The sequence below is a fragment of the Leptonychotes weddellii genome, chromosome 11 (assembly GCF_054177405.1).
Source record: "Leptonychotes weddellii isolate Sample4059 chromosome 11, ASM5417740v2, whole genome shotgun sequence".
Taxonomy (NCBI): Eukaryota; Metazoa; Chordata; class Mammalia; order Carnivora; family Phocidae; genus Leptonychotes; species Leptonychotes weddellii.
In genome coordinates this window covers 28,967,085-28,987,535 of record NC_138379.1, presented here as the reverse complement: position 1 = coordinate 28,987,535, position 20,451 = coordinate 28,967,085, and positions in this window count along the sequence as shown.

Sequence of the window (20,451 nt, the reverse complement as noted above, 5' to 3'; positions counted from 1 at the left end):
TGGGAGGCTATTGCTCACCAGCAGCATAGGATCCCTACAGCTCGGCTCCCTCCCCCTTCTGTTAATCCTCTGATATCTGCCCACGGAATCATGGCTCCCTGCTTCGTACCTCAAAACCAACCGCCTACGATATTCTGTTTGTAGAGATCCAGATCATCCTACATCTCAGGCTGATTTCATGGGTGTTCAGAGTGGTCTGGTAGATATCTGGCTCAATTCCAGGGACCGGTTGGAATAGGGTCCCCTACTTCTTCACCATCTTTTCCCCTCTTCAAGACCCTCCTCTCTTTTGGAAGATGTGTGACCCAGCGCAGCTCATGTGCATCACAAAACACAATGAAAGGACCACCTAGATGAGCCACAATTTTTGTCCTCCTATGCCAAAGAGAAAACGTGAAAGCCATTACTGTGCACCCACACACTGTCTGATCTCTTTCAGAATTCCTATTAACAGCGGGGAACTGTGAAGCAGGGCTTGGGCAACATTATTTTGGCTGACAATGGAACTATTTTTTTTTTCTTTTCTTTTCCTGAATTTGACTTTGCTACGCTATGATCAGTCCAAATGGCAGGGTGTTGCACAAAAATTTCTGAAACTCCTTGTGTTCACTTGAAAATATAGTTGACAATGCTGGTCGCATGATCATGGAGTGAGATCCAGGAATCAGTCTGAATTGTGCTTTTCCTCAGCAAACAGGTTCCTGATTTTTTGTTCTCTTTTCTTTAGTAGATTCTCTGATTACGAGTGTCTGTGTCTCTTTTTGTTGATTGTTAGGAAACTCAGGGACAAATCTGTTGCCAACTTCTAATAAAATTAGAGGACTCCATAGCCTGCATTCTACATATTAATTTCCCTTTTTTAAAAAAGATTTTATTTATTTGAGAGAGAGAGAGAACACACAAGCAGGGGGAGGGGCAGAGAGAGAAGCAGAATCCCCACTGAGCAGGGAGCCCCAACTCCAGTCTCCATCCCAGAACTCCAGGATCATGAGCTGAGCCTAAGGCAGATGATTAACCAACTGACCCACCCAGGTGCCCCTTAATTTCACTTTTGAATTCATCTTTTCCCAATAATACTTTCCTCTTATTCTATTTCTTCTCTACTTTTAAAATCTTATCATGTGTATTCATTAATTTCTTTTAAAGAGACTACATTTTTTAATTAAGAAGTTTAATATGTTATTCCTAGCATTATGTGGGTCACTCTGTGGCATTAAAAAAGAAGTTAATTAACATGATTTAATAAAATTGAAAACAGAAGAATATATCTCCAATCTATCCAGTTAAAAACAATACTTATATGTCACTTCAACCAAGCATCAGGGGAAAATTCAGGTTTCATGAAGCCCTAGTAGTCTTTAATTTGGGGGGACTTTTCAAAAAGAATACAAAGTTACAAATACAGAACTAGAAATGAGAAAATAAATCAAAAGCAGATTATAACTTTTTAAAAGGTCACAAAACCTACAAACATCACAAAACCAGAAAATAACATATATCCTAAGTAACTGCCTGTCACAGCTCTATAATTACTTTTCTTACATTTTGACTACACATTCTTTGAATATTTTAATGCATTTTTATAACATTTTCTACAGAAAGAAAATTTGAAAGACAACTCATTGCTTTCTCCAAATGGTTGACCAAATATTTTAAATTATTACATTTTTTTAAATTTCTGTTTCACAACTTGTTATTAATATAGTGCAAATCCTTAAGATTTTTATCAAATATGGGAAGTTCTCTGTCAAGTTCCCTTCATATATGAGCAGTGTGATGTCATTGTATTTCACATTTTCTTGTGCAGGAAATGATATTCATGCACTATTCTGTTAGTACAATTTATCTTTAAAAAATAAAAGATATACATATGACAATATAAACATAAATATGGGGTCCCTTTCTTGGTCTCAGAAGTTCTAAGGAGGGGCACCTGGGTGGCTCAGTTGATTAGGCGTCCAACTCTTGATTTTGGCTCAGGTCATGGTTTCAAGGGTGTGAGATTGAGCTCCACAACAGGCTACACGCTGGGTGTGGAGCCTGCTTAAGATTCTCTCTCCCTGCCTCCCTCAGCCCCTCCCCCCACATGCTCACATGGTCTCTCTCTCTCTCTCTCTAAAAGAAAAAAAATTTAAATAGGACAGAAGAACCATGCCTTTAGTCAATTACTTAAAGCATTTAACAATTGGTTTGATCTAAAAAAATGTAGCTCATAATTGTTCCTAGAAATGAGAACTAATAGAGCCCAACAACTTCCTGGAAAGAGAAAAGAATCGGCGTTTAGCAAGGGCCTAATTAGTCTAACTTATGCTGAGTAATTTTATAAAAATGGAATTCATCTACAAACCTGTTCAATAAATACTTAAAAGCACCAATATCCAGCACACTAGGAATCTAATTGGCAATAAGACAAGACCTGGTACCTTAAATTCTAATGGGGGAAGACAGATAATGAACAATTAAACAAACAACTATGGATTGTAATGAGTGTTCTTCTGAAGGAAACGAATACAGTGCTATGAGAAAGACAATTGGGAGATGGGAGACCACATTTAGACACAAAAAATTTCCAAAGCAGTCTTTACACTGAGACCTGCAAGATGAGATGGAACCAGACAATAAAAATGAGAAAAATGCTGTCAGGAGATAGGATCACTTTGTGCAAAGACCCTGAGACTGAGAATACCATGGCCGATTTGGGGCAGCTTAGAGAAAAGCTCTGTGCTGCACTGAGTGGGTGGGTGGATGGTGTGATGTAATGTGGGTGGCTCAGGTCCCAGCTGACTGCAGTCTTGGAGGCCAGGGCAGGGAGGGTTCCAAGTGCAGTGAGCAACGTAAGGGCTGGCTCTCAGAGCGCCATGACACACTTTCCATTAAGTCTACCGTGTGCAGCATGGAGCATATGATGGGAGGGAAGGAGAGAGGGCAGTCAGGAGGCTGTTCCAGCAGTAGAGGTCAGAGGGGATGGTGGCTTGCACTAGGGAATAGATTGCAGATGGAGGGGAGTGACATAAATAAGTGGTAATCGCTGATGAGTACAATGAGGCAAAGTACAGGAGCAGGAGGATTCAAATTTGATTCCCTGGTGTCATATATTTTTATGGATGTGGAGAAAGACTGGGGAAAAACAGATCTCATTTAATCCTTCAAGCAACCCTGGAAGGTGACTGTTTTCATACTCATTGTATGTATATGAAAGTGGATAATGAGAGAGCTTTAACTTCCTTCCTATCCTTCAGTTCAGAAGTAGAAGAATATAAATCAGTTTCTTCCTGGTTTTATTGCCTTAAGAGATGCACATTTTGAATACTGGTCTTCCTTCCTCCCACTAAGTTTTTGGAGTTGGGGCCTAGTTGGTCTGTAAGGATGGTTGGTATTCAAGAGGCAATGTATTCAAGCCTGTGAATTCAGAACTATTCTGTTAGAATCGGCTTGTCTTCAGAATTTCCACTAGAGGGAGCTAGGACAATGTGGTTTGTTTTCTTGTCACTTGATTGTTTTTGATAATCCTGGTAAACTTAGTGCATACTGGTCACTCGTAGACTTAATAAAGTTCACTTTGTTATCTTTTATAAAACCATATGCATATTTTACATAAGATCCTAGAGTCTTCATCAAAAGCCATTTGGAAGGAGAAAATGTAGGAGATTAAGGAAACCGTATGGGGAAAAATGAGACTCTTATTTACATTATCTGCAACAAAACATCTGATTTAAACTGTGGTGGAGGGGGGTGCCTGTGTGGCTCAGTCGGTTAAGCATCTGACTCTTGGTTTTGGTTCAGGTCATGATCTCAGGGTCCTGGGATTGAGCCCCACATAGGGCTCTGTGCTCAGAGGGGAGTCTGCCTGAGATTCTCTCCCTCTGCCCCTACCCCTGCTCCTTCACACGCACTCTCACTCTCTCAAATAAATAAATTAATCTTTAAAAATAATAAAAATAAACTGTGGTAGAGGAAAAATCTAAAAATATTTTAGTAAATAAGACATATAAAGTTATATAAAATTTAATAGAAACCATCATTATTACCTTAACCTGTATAAAATTATATGGGTTCTGTCTTACTCACTGTGCTATCTTTACTTTTAATTTTAGGTGAATATATAATACATATTTATGAACAATTAAAGTTTACTTTTAGCATGGTCCCCAAATCTGTTTTTCCTGTAATGTCATGCCTTACCAAATATAAAATCTTTGTGCTATACGGAGATTTTGGAGCACTTGGGTCATATAGGGTAAACATTTTCAATTAAATAAATAGCACAAAATAAGCACAAACATAATAATAATAATGGTAACCATGTGGGTGTCAGTTGAGCACTTTACGATAGAAACTTACTTAATCATTTTCATTAGATTGAAAGATTGGTTTCAGATCCAGGGCAAGACAGGGCAACCCTGGCGTGTCCCTTCCCTTTGTCAGGCACTCAATTATGAAATATTGCATGAGGCCATTGGCAGCAGCATAGCAGGAATCCACGGGAAGACATGAATGGGAAAGGCATCATTCAGAGTGGAGTCTCTGAGGTGCCTGTCCAATGAAGCCTGTGTTTCTAATTTAGGATTGCCTTCCTCTCAGGGATCTGACACATAAGGTGTTGTGAGTTCTGAAAAGCATTTCATTTGTTGCCTCCCAATACCAGACACAGAGGCAAATACCACCTTTTGAATCCATAGTGTTCCATCCTAACAGATGGCCATTAGCTCAGCCTGCTGGGGAATCAACCTTTTGTTGTCTGAAAATAAGCAAGTCGCTCTCTACATGCTGAGATTACCATGGAAGAAATAGCCCAGGGAGCTCTGAATCCAGCATGTGGGAATAAACCTTTCTAAACCACGAAAGATGTGCATTTGATGTATCTTAACATTTTTGTATTCAGAGCACATGAAGGAAATTATATTTTGATATAAAGTCCTGGGACATTTCAAGATTTAGCTTGGTGGTTCTGAATTCTGGTTCTACACTGAAATCATTTGGGAGAATAATTTGTTAATAAGCTCAGATGCTCAGACCACACTTCATACCAATTAAATCAGAATTGCCAGGATTGAAATCCAGGCATAAGTCATTTTTTAAAGTTTTCCAGTTATTTTCAGTGTGCAGCCAATGGAAATCATTGGTGTTTCCCAAACCTTTATGTTACAGGTATCACCTTAGGATTTTGTTAAAATATGGAACATATTCAGTGTCTCTGGGATAAAGCCTGAAGTTCCCAGAAGATGGTGATATTGCTGTGAACACACCACTCTGCACAGTAAGGATACCAAACAGTGTGGGCAGGCTTCCGTGTCCATGATAAACATAGAGCTCCTAAGATGCCAGAACTCTTTTTGCTCATTTGGTGATATTTATTATTGCTTGATCATGTAGAAGCTCTTGGATTGTTGACATAACTCTCAGCTTATCTTCTAAGAGTCTTTAGCTTTCTTCCAGAATCTACTAAGACTTTTTGCTTAGATTATTTTCCTTTGGGGAAACCTGGACAAAGAGACATGTAGATTTTTAGCAGAAAGGAGTTTATAACAAATGAACTGTACATAAATGGATGAAAACACAATGTGTTTGCTTTTACATTATCCACCTGATTACTGTGTCATTAGTATAGTAGGTAAGATTAGGTCTGTGAATATTTGAGATGCTTTCCCACCAATTCAGAAATAGAAGCACAGAGAAGTTAAGCAACCTATCCAAAGTCACAAAGTTAATAATTGGCGAAATCAGGATTTAAACCCAGGCAGTAGATATTTCTAAGCTTTTACTCCCAACCACTATTTTATACAGCTTTGCAAAAAACCTGATAGGAACCAGTTAATAGATGAGCAAATTAGAGCTCTGAAAATATAAGTGACTTACCCGAATATCAAAAAGGGATCAATGGCCAGGGATGGGTTGAGACTCAGATTTATTTTCTTTCAATTGTAAGAAAGAAGTCCAAGTTGTTCTCTATTTGGCTACTGAAACCAAGGGAGAACTCTGTCAAATAGAATATGCTAATTTCTGAAGAGTCCTGTGGACTCTGTGGATTCAATTTCCCTTCCATTTTCTTCTCCATATATATTTTGATCTGTTCACACCACAGAGAGTAGACTGATGCTGTCATAAAATTAATCAGATGATTGTGGAAGGCAGAGAGTAGCCCTCCTTCCTGCTGAGAATATTTTGTCTTGGGCCAGGAGTCTAAAAGCCCAGGAGGGAAAGGGGATGCAGGCAGAAGAGGCCAGAGAGAGGGGGGCTGGCTATACCCTACCTATCACAGGGCAGTGAAACTGCCTAAGGGGAAACCTTCCTGAGGGGAAACCATCAGCCTGCCTTTTTCCTAATTTGCTTTTAAGATAAAGAACTGGAGGGATGCCTAGGTGGCTCAGAGGGTTAAGCCTCTGCCTTCAGCTCAGGTCATGATCCCAGGGTCCTGGGATAGAGTCCCACATCGGGCTCCTTGCCCAGAGGGGAGTCTGCTTCTCCCTCTGCCTGCCGCTCCCCCTGCTTGTGTTCTCTCTCTCTGACAAATAAATTTTAAAAATCTTAAAAAAAAGATGAAGAAGTGGAAGTTTACTTCACAGCTATTCACTATTGCTGACATTTGAGAGAGTGGTGGTTCAGAAAGGCATAAATGGACCCTATGTTAGCAGGCAGTAAAGTGGACTTTTTCACTATTTTTTTAAAAAATGTTCTAAGAAAGTGCCTACAGGAGAAAACATAAATTTAGACTCTTAAATTGTCATTTTTTCGTCAGTGGGTACAAAAGGATCCCTAGCTTGCTTGCTTGCTTTCTTTAATTTTTCTAACAGGCCCAGAAAAGCCTTTCATTCTAGCTTAGATAATAATGAACACAAACTAGAGTGGATGGATGGGTAGGCTTTCCCTGCTTCTGTCTTCCTTCCAAATTTCAGATCAATTTCATTGGCCATTGTGTGCCTAGAGCAATAACAAATGCAAACATCTAAAGCAGTCCAGTATCGCCTTCTTGAATCTGTATCATGTCTGGAAAGCAGCAGGGTAGGAGGAGAGGGGAATATTGTCTTTCCAACTGGATAACACTAAATTAGTCAACATGGATGTTTCTAAATTAAAGAACGTTTAATTAAATGGTGCAGTAGATCTGCTCTGCAATATATATTTGCCCGCAAAAGACCTCCCGGGAAGCTGCATCAAGTGGATTGTAAATTAGTACAATCTCTGTTTTTTCTGATAGATTTCAATCCAGTCAAAGCTTAAGAAAAGTTTACTACGAAATAGATTCTAAATTGGGATATTACATTAACCTATTTCACATTACAGTCATTCAACAACTATGGAGTCTCCACTTTCTGTCAGGCAATGCATCAAGCCTTAGGAATACAGAGGCAAAGTGGACAGTTTAAGTCTCTTTTCATAGACACTGCATTTTAATAAGGGAGAAATAAACAATAAGTAAGTAAACAAATAATTTTAAATACTGATAAAGGCTACAAAAAGCAACCTTTTTGTACGCAGGGGCACCTGCGTAGCTCAGTCGTTAAGTGTCTGCCTTTGGCTCAGGTCATGATCCCAGGGTCCTGGGATCGAGCCCCACATTGGGCTCCCTGCTCAGTGGGAAGCCTGATTCTCCCTCTCCCACTCCCCCTGCTTGTGTCCCCCTCTCTTGCTGTGTCTCTCTGTGTGAAATAAATAAATAAAATCTTAAAAAAAAAAAAAAAAAGCAAAACAGGTTAAAGTCATATATAATGTTAACTAGAAAGAGGCAATTTAATCTAGTGGTCAGGGAAGTCCTCTCCTTAAGAGGCAGTAGTTGAGCAGGTAACTGAATCATGAGAAAAAGCAAATCAATGAGGAACTGGAGAAGACTATTCCAGGTAAAGGTGACAATCACAACCCAGTGACCCTGGGACATGTATGAGTTTACAGCATTCCAGAGACATCAAAAAGGGCATATGGGGGGGAAGGGGGCACCGGGGTGGCTCAGTCAGTTAAGCGCCCCACTCTTGATTTTGGCTCAGGTCATGATCTCAGGGTTGTGAGATTGAGCCCCACATCGGACTTGGAGCTCAGTGTAGAGTCAGTTTGAGATTCTCTCTCTCCCTTCCCCCTGCCCCTCCCCCCACTCATGCTCTGTCTCTCTCTCTCTCAAATAAATAAATCTTTTAAAAAGGGGGGGGCATATGGGTAGAGCAGCGTAACTAAGAAAGAGAGTGGTAGATCAGAGAGGTAAGTGTGGGTCATCAGTGTCAGTCTTTATAATCCATCATAAGCAGTTTTACTCTAACTGCCGTGAGACGTCAGTGGAAATTTAAGCAGTGTTATCTGGTTTAACATTTTAAATTATTTTATAGCTTCTATGAAGGGAATAAATGGTAAGGTAAAAGCAGAAAGAATAATTCAAAGTCTTTTGTATTAGTCTAGATGAAACACGATTCTGTTTGGAACTAGAAGAGCAAAGAAGGTGATGAGAGACGGGCAGAATCAAGATATATTTTGGAGGCGAGCTAACAGGACTTATTGGATTGGATATGGGGACTGCATCCTTTATCTCTTTCTGCACAAAAACTGCCCTAGAGTGAAACCAGCAGGTTTTGTGGGTCAGGAATTTAAGAAAGGCTTTAGCTGGACAGTTTGTGTCTAATCCATATGGCCCCAGTTGAGATGACTGATGCTGGAAGGTCCACTTCCAAAATGGCTTTTGCACTTCTTTCTTCCTACAAAATGCCTCATCCTTTTGAGCCTCTCCATGGCTTATGCTTCTCACTGTGTGGTGGCTTCATGGAAATCACACTTTTCACAATAGCCATGAATGACTATTCCCAGATGAAGGAAGCGTCTGTATCTGCCAATCTCTCCCTACTTGGGCCAATAGATTATTACATCTGTACTTCATCAGATCGGTCACAGAGAACCCAAGAGAACAAAATGTGGATATACATTTCTTAATGGGAAAAGGGTCAAAGAATTTGTGGCCATTTTTTTTTAAATGGTACAAGCATGAACCGTAGAGAAAAAATTTACCAAGTCTTTAGATTATTGGTGAGCGATTTAAGACATGGTTGTATCATTAATAGAGATTAGGTTATTTACGTATGAGCTCTTCTCAGAGAAAAAATCACCTCATTACCTCAAACAATACAGATTAAGTTTCTGATGTGTCATGTAATGGGGGCTGAACTAAGGTAATAACAGGAAAGAAAGGGAAGGGAGTAACAGACACTAGGCACATACTGGAAATACCATTGACAAAATTTGGTTGTTAATTGGATATGGAGGACAAAGGAGAAAGAGTACTGATTTATGGAAGGCTGTCTTGACAGGGCTGTAGAGATAATATTAGGTATAGGGAAGTCAGTAAGAGCTGGTTTAAGTGCCTAGTCCAGGACTTTGACTTTGGACATAATGTATCAATTTGTCAACAAATTGGCTAGTGATTTGCCTAGTGATTTGCCTAGTGATTACTAGCCAAGTTTAGAATGAGTAGCCCTGATGTTTCATGAGTCTCTGAGGAGTAGTTATCAGATTCTGAGACAAAGAATTAAATGTAATTATAATTCTTTTGAGAGGTGTTTCCAGGGAGTGAGGGTAGGGAAGCAGAAAAGTAAGACAGGAAACAGAAAAATCGAATAAAGTAATAAAGTCACCATTGTGGGTATCTGTAGTTTGGTCCTGCTCTGGATCCCAGGTGATTTAGAAATGACATAGCACACATGCCTCACCAAGCCCAAGGGCACCCCAAGGGCGAAGGATCCGGGGTATTTATCTACTAAAACCCATTATTCATTAGTTGAGAGATGTTCCCAGGGATGCTAATTCCCTAGAACTCCGAGCCTGCTTTTCACACCAATGGAATAGGCACAGATGGTGAGAGAAACCCTTTAGGCAGAGAGACATGGATGCTGGCAGCAAAATTCAGGAAGACATGCATGAAAATGGCAAAGGCAGGCCACGGCTATAGAAGTCTTTAGAGGTTGTATGTTCTAGGAATGTCAAAGGCAACTATTATAACATTATTTGCAAACATATCTAATACTCAAGTGAAATTGTTTGCTTCTAAAATATGAAAAAGGCACATTTTCGTGCTAAGACATTAACATCAACTCTTGCTGGCATGATGGCCTGGTGATAGTCACTGAATATAGAACAAGGAAACAACGTACCATGGAGCAGCATAGAATCCAGAGGAATAATTAATTGCATATGGTTAGAGAAAAAGGTCTGTGCTTCTGTCATGTACTTTCCACTAGATTTATAACCCTGCATATTTTGCATGCATTTATGCATATAAATGATATATATTTATGATATTAAAGTTACTGCTAAAGTAATTGTACCTGATGGTTTCCCTCTATATCAGAAATGCCTTCTCCCTCTTCTTCACTGGTAAACCCTCCTAAAGACTCAGATATTTCTCATTCAACTGGGCTATGTTCTGCTTATTAAGACTTTGTTATGATGATTTTCCATATTCTGATTAAACAACTATATTTCACCTTCTGTCCAAATGTATGTCTGGCCTTTATTACAGATCAACTGCTTTCTTTACTGAAGATAAAGGATTCTCCCAAAACAAGTTTATTATTTAAATGATTTATCTAGGGCTTTCACTTGTGCTATGAAGTAAGGCATTAAAAGAAATACAAATTGAAAAAAGATAAGTGTATGCTTGGCCTGCTGAATAACAAACGTTAGGAATAATTCAGATTTTTGAAAAATAGACTCAGGGATGGAAAATTGGATAAGATGATTAAGAAAAATATAGTGAGATAAAATTTTAGTTGTCGACGTACTTCTTACAGAAAGATACTCACTTGGTGCATTGATATTGGCCAATATATTTGAGCAATAAGTGTTTGATATAAAAAACAAAAATCTAATTTTCTGGGTTTTTTAAGATTTTTATTTATTTATTTGACAGGGAGATAGAAGGAGAGAGAGGACAAGTCGGTGGGAGCAGCAGGGGGAGAGGGAGAAGGAGGCTCCCCGCCAAGCAGGGAGCCAGACATGGGACTCAATCCCAAGTCCCCAGAATCATGACCTGAGCCAAAGGCAGACACCCAACAAACTGAGCCACCCAGGTGCCACCCCCCCCAAAAATCTAATTTTCTTAAGAATGCATTTTTTCCCATTAAAGTGATCTTTAAATGTATAGTTAAATTTTGATGTGATCTTCAAAATTTGAAAGTTTGGGGTTTTTTTACATACACATCTACACAAATCAAAAATTATCAGATAGCATTTCTGAGTTTAAAGTTTAAGACATATGATCATTGATACTCTGAAGATCCAAAGCATTTTACTGACATAAAACATGAGGCAGAGTCATGGATCCTTGGTCTCGAGAATAAGAAATAAGCTGTAAAAAATTACTTAACATAGAGTCACATTCCAGTCCCCACTTGACAACTCTAATGAGTTTTGCCTTTCTCCAGGGCGAAAAATAGTATGTTCTATATTAAATCATGCTAATTACAGCTTGAGAATAAACTGATGACCTGTTAGGTGAAATTGCTTCCCAAATGTCCATATTAGGTTTAGGTTCTATGGTTTGACATTTTGTAGCGAGATTGGGAATCAGCTGTGGAATGGATCCTCTGTCCTGATCTACATTTAAGGTGTATCATGTGCCAAGTTTTATACCCAGAGCTGGCCAAACATAGAAGGATAGAGGAAGAGAAGAGGAGGGAGTCTATCTTCCCTGGACTCTCAGTTAGGTCTCTGTCTCACTCCCTCCATTTTGTATGTCTTTCTGTTTTTTTTTTCTCAACATAAACATAGTATGTGCTCATTATACAAAATTTTCTAAATGCAAAAATATATCATGAAAAAGCAATCAAAATTAACCATAAGTCAGACACCTCCAGAATCATCATTAATATTTTAGGGTATATCCTCACATTGCTTTTTTCTTTTTTTTTTTTGCACAATTACATGCACAAATTGTGCTCCTAACTATTGCTTTTATTGGATTAATCCAAAGGGTCGTTTCTCAGAAAAAACAACTGAAAGGGTATAAATAAGGAGTGACATTTTAGTGGTAGATTTTGGCTATTGACAAGGAGGTGGCTACCTCCTCCACCAAAGCTAAGATCTAGTCTTATTTATATAAATAGTATATTAAAGCTTCATTTCATGAACCCATCCTACTGCCCATTTTATTTTACTCTTTTTGTGAGTAATTTGATGACAAGTTTTTTCATCATGAATGTATACCCACTAAGTATTTTGATTTTCTTATTTGTTTGATTGTTGCATGAGAGTTATGACTCAGGAACTTAAAGTTTAGCTGAAAGAACAAGTTTCAATTAATGCAGTTTAGAATTTATTGACCTTGGCTCTTGATGACAGACAAATTTAATCAATTAATGACTAACATGTGTTTCTGACATATAGAGAAATCCAAGGTATAGCTATGAAATGCCAACAATGACTCATGATTATCTTCAAAGTTAACTGCAATATTTTTTCATCTTGGAATTCAAGGCCCTACCCAAGGCCCTGTCCAATTTCCATTTTTAAATTTGTCCTTAGGATTTTTTTTCATGATATAATATATGATATTTCTGAAAGAACACAGACTTTATAATTAACTCTGATTTCAACGTCTCACCATAATATGTTTTCTCTGTCATCTTGTCAATTATTTATTTTGTTAAAACTCTAATATACCTACTTCACTGAGTTATTGTAAAGATTAAATAAAATGAGGTACATTGTGTGAAATACACAGCATGGTAACTAGCACAGAGGAGCATACTCAAGAATGTTATTTCCATTCTCTTTCCTTTGATGAGACTTATACGCCAGCCAAATGAAATTTTATGTTGGCTTCCATGCCCTCCCACCCGCCTCCCTCCCCAAAGAATTTGCTCATATAGTCCTCTCTACTTTGGGAGATACCTCACTTATTTTTACAATTGAGACCTTTTTATCTTGGAGATATGAATCAAAACATCTTCTTCACAAAGTATTTCCTCACCCTGCCCCTCTAAAAAATAATATGTTTTCTGAAATTTCATCAGAATGCTTTATCTATACTTCTCTTTTGGTCGTTATTACTTCTTTCCTTCCATTATAATGATGTGTATACATAGACAAGCTCCAAGTTACTTAAAAGCATGAATTTTAGAGTATAAGGCATTCATTTATCTCTTTCTATCACTAATCTGTTGTGTGTCTGTGAAGTATGCAACCTGACTGTACCTCAGTTACTTCTTTTTAAAAATAGTGGTAATTATAGTACCCATTTTCAAGATTAGTGTGAGTACAGTGCCCGACACAAATGATCTAAATAATGATGGGGATGATTATGAGCTTTATGAGGGCAAGTCCAATTTTATGCAACTTGGGAACCTCCACAGAAGCTGGCACCTAATCATAGCTAAGTAAGTGAGGAAATGAATAATATGTGTGTTGGAACATAATAATGGGAAACAGGTAGACTGATGTGGTATTCTGTTGCCATAGGTTCCACTGGGTTCTGATACTTGTAACATCATGGGTTATCCCACTGTTTGTCTCTTAGTGTCTTTGACATGTGTTCCTTTGCCAGGATGTCAGGAGTTGTTACACAGTTCCTGTAGCTGTTTGAAGAAATAATTATCACAGTGTTCTCATACCATGTATGTATGTTAACTTGAAAACTTAATACCCATTGCACTAAGATGTAACACACTAATACCGTGCTCTCATTCAATCACATAAGTAAACATATCTATTGACATTTTTGTTCTGATACTTTCTAGTTCTTAACTTGCCTCCTAACTAGCAGACAGAAACATATAAGGGGTAGATAGATCTTAAAATGCTATATAAGGGAAGTCCCTGTGCAAATACTAAGAAAAAGAGAAAAATGTACACTCTGCACTATTGTGAAGTGTGAGAAAGAAAAGAGAGGAATGAACCAAACAAGGTGGTATGATACTAGGATTCAAACTGTCTTCTTCTCTGGCAGGAACCTAAGTAGGAGGTTAATATAAATATTTAGAAAGGTTTGGAGAGTCTGAGGATTCTAGGGACCTCTAGGAAAATCTATGCTTTGATTTTGTGCTTACACATACAATATAGGGATGAAAAGGAGGTGGACGTATAGGTAGACCTCAGGAAGTATTCCGAGAACCCTGTGGTCTGTGAATGGTATGCAGTGTATTTAGAACTTTCTGCATGACCTTGCTGAAGTGACGTAGAGATTCTGGAAGTTATGCTAAACCGCAAATGCCTTAGAAGTCATAGTATGACTGATTTAAAACTCAAGAGTGTAAATGTGCTCCCTTCTATTCATTCATTACTAGGGAAATAATACTTATTCTGTGTGCAAAAAATGTTTGGAAATCAAAGCATCTTTATATACTGTCCTTGCCTTGATGCTACTCAGTGCTTCTCAAATCTCATTGTGCTGAAGAATTATTGTGTAGGTAACTATACAATATATAGAAATCAAAACTATATATAAATACATAGAGGTATTTTCAAGGTCAGTTTGGTCCAGCTATGATTTATTTTACAGTGATCAGAGGAAATGTATCCATCAGCATTTTGCTGATAAGCAATTTAAAGCAGTAGCTTGAAATCATTAGATGTCCCCAGCCCTTTTGAAAACCTGATGAAAATTATGGATCAACTCCCCAGAAGCAAATGCATATATACTCATACACAAAAGTCCTGAATATAATTTAAGAGATTAAAAAGTCCCCAAAGCCCAATCATGTACCTTAAGTTAAAATAAATCCTGCTTTAAAATTTATTGTGGGGCTTACCATGGTTTACCTTGGAAGTGTGAGCTATTTTATATTCATTAAATTCCACAACCTTTGGCACCAACATTTGTGAGAAAGAAAAAAAAAAAAAAGACTTATCTTAAAGAGTAAGAATGAAGTCAACCATCTTTATAGCCTTATATCATCACACAACATTTCTTGACTCATGCCAATAAGCAGACTTATCCCCAGTAGCCCCTATTATGAAGTGGGGCTATGGGTTCCAAGAGTGAGTTGCTTTTGAATTATTACATGACTTTTCACTAGATATTCAGTTTAAAAGGTTTCTTAAATATTACAATGACTATAAATTTGGTAGCATATATCTTCCTTTATATAAGATGACAAAGCAGGTGAAAGTTTGTTCCAAATTTTATCAAAATGGGTCTTCACCAGAGAGGAATTTCTTCCTTCAAATGTTACACAGTAGATTGTACCCCTTGTCTTAAAAAATAAATGCATTTGCAAGCAGTTTTTTGTTTGTTTTTTTTAAAGATTTTATTTATTTATTAGAGAGAGAGAGAGAAAGCACAAGCAGCCGGAGTGGCAGGCAGAGGGAGAAGCAGACTCCTCGCTGAGCAAGGAGCCCGATGTGGGACTCGATCCCAGGATCCTGGGATCATGACCTGAGCCGAAAGTAGACGCTTAACCGACTGAGCCACCCAGGCATCCCACAAGAAGTTTTTAAATAGATGCCTTTTGTGGTTCAAGTTCATTGGTTAGGGCAGAAACAACTGAGTAGTTAGGTAGGGCAGAAACTATTAGTGGCCCATGCAAAAGCATTCTCTCTTTCGTACTTGCTCACAAGGCATTTTCCTGCAGATAGGAGGAGACAACGTGCTCAGGAAAGTGGGGCTCTCTCCCAGAACCCTGAACATGAAGCATGATTGGTTGTAGCAATTCATGATAATACCTACCCTTTAAATAGAAAAATAAAAGTGACTGATGATATTGCTCTGAAACTCATTCTGCCATTCTATCATTGGAATGTCTTTTTTTCCCCCCCAACTTCTTGGCTCAGTTGTTCCCAACTGGATCTAGGTTTTACATTGCTAGAAAACTATGCTATCTATGTCTCTGTAGTTTCTGGTTTTGTTTTTGTTTGTTTGTTTATTTGTTCATCTGGGGGGAGGTTGTTGTTTTGGTGTAACCAGCTTCTGTGTAGAGCAGGTCCAAGGATTCCATTTATTTTTTGCTGTTGTTCTGTTCTTGTTTTTCACTCTTTTACTTTGTAATAAAAGAAATCCAGGGTGGGGAGTTAGAGGTTGTGTTATGGAAATATATTCAGATAGAATTTAAAGATTCTTAAATAACCCACTCAAGTGAGAGAGCTGGGATTTTCACATTATACACCTAAATATCCCCTTTTTTTTTTCCACCTAAATATTCTTGCTACCGTATGTTGCAAATATTTGTGATTGCATTTCATGGGAGAGTCTCTGTGTGGTTGTTGGAGGAGGCCCCAGGAAGATGGCACATTTTGGAGAATTGGAGAGGAAAGTACAAATTGAGGGGCACCTGGTTGGCTCAGTCGGTTAAGTGGCTGACTTGATTTCAGCTCAGGTCACATCTCAGGGTGTGGGACCTCTAGGAAGGTCCTTCATGTAGCACTCCACGCCGTGTGTGGAGCCTGCTTAAGATTCTCTTGCACCCTCTCCCTGGCCCCTCCCCCCACAAAAAAGAAAGAAATTGAAAGAACAGGAGTGGAAAGTGGGCTCTGTGGAAATAAAATGTTTTTAAAGGACTGTTATCCACAGTTTTAGAAGTTACGGTTTATAATCTTTTCTTGGGGGTCAGAAGCTGACCTATGCTGAAAGTATGATCAGTACTCTGATCACAGTTTACACACTGAATTTATAAAACTGGTGGGAGAACCACTGAGCTCTTCTGCGGACCCTATGTTTTTCAGGATTCATGTCCAACAGCCACTGTGCTAGTGCTTTATATAACACGGGGGCGCACTGAATCCTTGTGAAGGCACTATTCTCATTGTCATTATTATTGTTATTTTAACGATCATCACTTCCCTCCAAGTGGGGAAACAGAAGGCACGGTTGAGTAAGCGCTGTCCCAGGGTCACACAACAAAACTGACAGAACTGAAATCTACCTAATTCTCTGACTTCACCACCTACACAATGCCTTTGCCCCTTCCTGAAATAGAATGACTATGACTTAACAGTTTGATTTCTAATTCTCCTCTGGAAGTTTTAAAAACTGAAAAATAACTCATGCCTTTTTTTCTTTGCATATCTTTAAGAGACAGAAATATATCTGAGGCAAAGGGTGTAGATCTCACCAATTGACAGCCTGCCACTTCTGTCATTTCTCCAACACATTTTTTTATAACCCCCTTGTGTTAAAGCCTTTGTTTTTCCCTTAGTAATAATAAAACTCATTTAAGCCGGGCACCTGGGTGGCTCAATCATTAAGCGTCTGCCTTCGGCTCAGGTCATGATCCCAGGGTCCTGGGATCGAGTCCCACATCGGGCTCCCTGCTTGGAGGGAAGCCTGCTTCTCCCTCTCCCACTCCCCCTGCTTGTGTTCCTGCTCTCGCTATCTCTCTCTCTGTCAAATAAATAAATAAAATCTTTAAAAAAAAAAAACTCATTTAAGCCAAGAAATTATTAGAGAATAGTAAGACCAGTAAAAGTCTTTAAATGTATTTTATCACACTTAAAGGCATATAACAACAACAACAAAAAAAGTTACCGGTATTTCTTTAAAAAGTCATTTAAAAGATATGTAATTGTATAAAAAGTGTAGATGTGAAATAGATCATCAACTCCTATTTCCATTAGATATCAGATCAGGTTGAAATTTTCAAAGCTACCTTCATCATAACTCTGGGTTTTGTTCTTGCAGGTGTTATTGTTTGGAAATGACTCTGAGAAAATAGTGCCCAATGGATACTTTGAGCCAAATTCCTCTCTTTTCCCACCTTCACCTCTGCTTCCACCCTTTATGTTCTTCTTGGGATTGTTTCTCCTCCTCTCAAACTACAGAGCTGACTTTCTCTAGATGATTCTCTTTTTATTTATTAGACTGGAAATTCTCTTGTGATAAGCATACTCCAATGTTAAATGGAAAGCAGATGGTAAAAATGGCTACTTAAATGTGCTTCCAATGCTGTTGCTTGCCTGAATATGTGTGTGTGTTTAATAAAGAAAAGAAAATGAGTCAGTTTAATATTCTCTGTAATAAAGTGATGGTGGGTAGCAAGGTTTTTTTTTTTTTTTTCTGTTGGTAACTGGTCTTATGTGCACTGATTTATACATAAAAATGTTCTTGGTACCTAAGGAAAATAAGCTCTTATTACATGAATGAGTTTATTAAAACTCTTCTGCCGTAGGCAAGTAAGCAGTTTCTTTATGAGTCCCTGAATGTAAACATTTCTAAAATAAGAATTAGAAAATGTCTACATGAGATGCCAGGGCTGGTTCTGGCCCTAGATTAATTGACCCTTGCTTTTAATGCTTTGAGGAGTGACTAATATTAAGCAACATATTTAAATCATTGAAATTCAAATCATGTTTGGGTGTTTTTTGTTCTTGTTTTTTTGTTTGTTTTTGGTTAGTCTAAAAGGGAGAGAAAGTTGTAATAGGCTCTCAGGGTAGAGACCTACCAGTTACTCACACAGATTGCATTCCTCCGTAAGCCTGAGATTAATGTACCATGAGACTGGAAGTGTTTACTGGGGTTAGGAGGTAAGAGAAGAAAAAGGGTCAGTCATTCTTACTGTTTCTGTGTTAGGTAACAGAAAATCATCCCCAAAATAAAAAGTTGTAGATGCAGGAGGCCTGGCTGGCTCAGTCAGAAGAGCATGAGACTCTTGATCTTGGGATTATGAGTTTGAGCCCCACATTGGGTGTAGAGATTACTAAATAAATAAATAAATAGATAAACTTATAAAAAGTCATAGATGCTTCTATTATATTTCATTGCAGTGCGTAATTATCACTGATGAAAAATAGCAAAGGCACTGATTTGGCAAGCCCTCCTATTTCTGAAACCAATAGGGCCTTAACAATTAAAACAGGCTTTCATAATTTACATAGGAGCAAAGGAGCCAGACTTTACTACAAAAAAATATTATTAGCTTACAAGTCATATAAATGTGGATTTGCACTGAGTAACAGGAACTGGAAGCTGGAATGCTTTTAAAGATCTTCTAGAATTCCTGTTATTCATGAATCCTCTCTAGGGCTACTACAGTTAATAACTGTTCAAATCTATTTGGGTATCTCTAGAGGCAGGGAGCCACAACCAAGGAAGCTCAGTCCATATTGGATAACTCTTAAAATTATGTTGGTCCAAATATTTATGTTATAATTGCAGAGTTAATTTATAATACTACATCCTATAATTTAAAGATAGCAATCACTGGCTGCTTATGTCCTCTCTTCTTCCGGCCAAATATCCCCAGTTGCCTCGACTATTCCATGTGTGTATGTATGTGAATTTCTTTGTCATATTCAGTATTTTTAATGATTTCAGTATTCCCTTTTGATAGCTATAGATACCCTTGTCTATCTCCTTGTTGGCTTACCTTGTTGACATCTATGAGGATCATTTTAAATTTTGCTTTAAAAAGGGATGTTTTTTAGTAGGAAATACTTCTGTCAATATCAGAAATAACCAGTGAGTGTCACTGTTCTAACACAGACAGATATTTATGGGTTTGTTGTCATATAATGATCAACAAAATCCTTGCAGAAGCCATAAAAACTTGTAATTATGCAGAACACAGGCAGTGGGCTGGATAAATCAAAGGTCCTCTTATTCCACCCACATCAGCCACTATAGAAATTTTGGGCAGATTTACTGGTCCCTTTTTTTTCTTCACTAGTCTACTTCAGTTTTGCAAGAAGAAAATTTATTTTGCTTTCCGTTCAGAATAAAAGACTGGCCATTTTTTTTCCAAAATGCTCTTCCTACCACTCAACTTCATAGTCTGGAAATAACTTTCTCCTGAATTCTGATAAATATCATTATTTCTGATTTGATTTCAATTATTTAGTCAATGGATTATTGATATAAAGGGAAGACAATAATTCTGATTATGCATCTGTACCAGGTTTCCTTTTAGGCACTCCATGTATACTATTTCTTTTAACTCCACAACAGTGCAATGAAGTCCTTATTCATGCTATTGTATAGATCAGGAAAGAGTCTGAGATAATGTTAAATAACTTGACTCAGGGTGACACAGTAATACATCTGACATTAGAAACCAAGATTATCTGACACCAGAGTTCCCATTCTTTCCACTACACCCTCCTCCCCTCAGACTATACATGCAAAAATGGGATGCTTAGAAACTAGTATCTGAGTCATTATGAATATGTTGGGATTTTGATGGACTCTGTAGGTAACACCTTTCTCACCACTGCCTGAATTCTGAACCAGTTGAGAAATAGAGCACTAGAGACTGGCAGATGGATATCAAAAGGTCAGCTGTATAATTGATGAAAGCTAAGAAAATGGGACTTTGATGTGTGGCCAAATGAGCTTCTGAATTTCCTCTTCTTGTGAATTTGAGACCTGCCCGTCAACTAAGTGACACAGCTGAGAAACCTGACCCCCATAGTGTCAGACCCCTTATTATGTAGCAGAAAAAAGGGGAACAGACTGAAATGGAGAAGAAAGAAGAAAGTTTTTCCAAACTTGCAAATCACATAATCCTGATAAGCTAGGTTTTTTTTCCCCAAAGAAAGAAAGGCCAGGAGTGAAGT